We start from the raw sequence: 1,940 nt of genomic DNA, 5'->3' as shown, positions 1-1,940 counted from the left end.
AGCTCACAGGATGAAAGAGAGACCACCCACAGAGGGTGAGAGGGGAATTTTTTTATGTTGTTGCTCTGAATTTTCTATTATTTGCATTGTACTTTGATCACATGTGGTGTTTGCACAAAATGTATAATGCTATCAGTTTGATTCTTTCAAAGTCTGCTCCCTCCCCACCTCTATTTACTCTCCAGTTCCCCCAATTCGAGTTGTCTTCATTGAAGCAGACTGCAACCCTCACTGTTGCTTACTGGGATTGGGCTACAACCTTAATGTGCTCTGGCATTCTTGTACAGGTGCTGCTTTCCCTTATTAATTCAGGCCTTTGGGGAGTTCAGGGGTCTGAGTCACAGCCCAACAAGAGAAACAGATTTTGTAAAAGCCTGCGTTGTCAATCCTGCTGAATACACAGAATGTGTCAGGATGTCTGAATAACATCTGCCACTGTTTCTGCTCAGTCAAAATAGTCTCTCCTCATTCTGCACACAACTTCAGACCAAATGTTAAAATATACACAGAGAACATCAACATGACTGATTTATGCAGAATCAAATCCTTAAATGTAAAAATTAAACAGAAAAAAAGTGTTTAAAACGTCTCAGCATCCCTCCCCGTCAAAACACTTAAAAATACCTATAAGATGCTGTTCTTCAACCCTCTCTTTAAAAATAACCCCATAAATATTTAATTGGACTCTTAAAACCTATTGCAACTGTCCTTTGTAGTTACTTTTTCCAATAGTATTTTTTCTAATAAATATGTTTTGATATTCTCCATATGCCATCATTAGCATCAGTACTTTCATCAGCAAGAAATGTGGACTTTGAGGCTTCTTTTTTTCTCCCATTGCCATGGTGAATCGCATTCTTCCATTGATGAGGACATTTTGTATTTTCCCGCTCACATTTACCTCAGAGGTAGCTTGACTCAGAATCAAGTTACTTTGTTGATATCTCTTGTTCTGAAACCTAAAATCTTGAGTAGATTTATTCAGAGTATCTGCCTTCTAGTCAGAGCTTGTTAATCCCACTTTCTGAAACAAGACCTTAGAGGCAAAAAAATAAATAAATAAATAAATAAATAAACGGCACATATCTCTGCTAAACCCCAGAAACACAAAGTCAAGACGAAAATTTCAATTTTAAATAAAGGTTTGCCCTGAAAGTGTACGCTCCCAGCAAATTTTGGAAGGATTAAGGTAAAAATATAGCAGTAGCAGGTGAAATCCAAACCCAGATACAAATGGAGCAATGAAAAGGAAAACTTTACCTCTGTAAACAAAGCATTGTCTGTTGCCACTTGATAACAGGAGCTTCTGATTTAAAAGGGCACAAGTCAGGACGACCTTCAATCAAGACAAACAGCTAAAAGCAGCTAAGAGGGCCGCTGGCTGGCTCAGTTGGTGGCACCATGTGCTGGGGCTGTGGCCCCGATGCGATTGTTCTGGATTCGAGAAGAAGGACAATGTAAATGCCTCAGGTTTGTTAATTTTTGGATCCTCATCTTAAAGGAAAGGTCAGGGTTACTGTGAAGATCACCACACGTGTTTTGTTTTTTTTGTACATTGTTTCACAACACTGAAAGGCTCATGCCATCAAAGTGCATATTAACCACTTTAAAATCAGTGTTTCTTTGTGTAGGTGTCTGTGGAATATCTTATTCTCTGACCTTGGCTCTTTGTGCTTGACTGTTATGAATACACATTAGTTTTGTGTTGCTTTTGAAGGGTCAGCTATCAACATGGTAATTATGTTTCTGCAGCTGAACTCTCCCCTCCTGTTTGTCATTAATTCTGATGATAGGAATTGTAGTAAAGCTGGTTTCTTGTTAAAGATGCATTTTTGCAAATATTTTAAACTTTTCCCAATAATTGTGCAGAGACTGTGTAGTATGTATAACATTTTAAGGGGAGACATATTTGTTACTGAAAAGCAAGCCTGAGGTTACCA

At 38.2% G+C, this 1,940-nt stretch overlaps 1 long non-coding RNA gene across 1 annotated transcript in view; it reads right to left on the bottom strand.

Annotated features, from left to right (window-relative positions):
* Positions 1 to 1,940, bottom strand: part of LOC106940879 (uncharacterized) — a 17,649-nt gene that overhangs the window by 6,548 nt on the left and 9,161 nt on the right. Inside the window, exon 2 of the long non-coding RNA XR_001423217.1 lies at positions 1,299 to 1,303. This is a non-coding gene — a long non-coding RNA (uncharacterized LOC106940879). The remainder of the gene's footprint in view (positions 1 to 1,298; positions 1,304 to 1,940) is intronic.

This window comes from Poecilia latipinna, unplaced genomic scaffold (assembly GCF_001443285.1).
Source record: "Poecilia latipinna isolate Pla-1442-1.1 unplaced genomic scaffold, P_latipinna-1.0 Scaffold3401, whole genome shotgun sequence".
NCBI lineage: Eukaryota > Metazoa > Chordata > Actinopteri > Cyprinodontiformes > Poeciliidae > Poecilia > Poecilia latipinna.
This window is presented reverse-complemented; position numbering and strand designations above follow the sequence as displayed.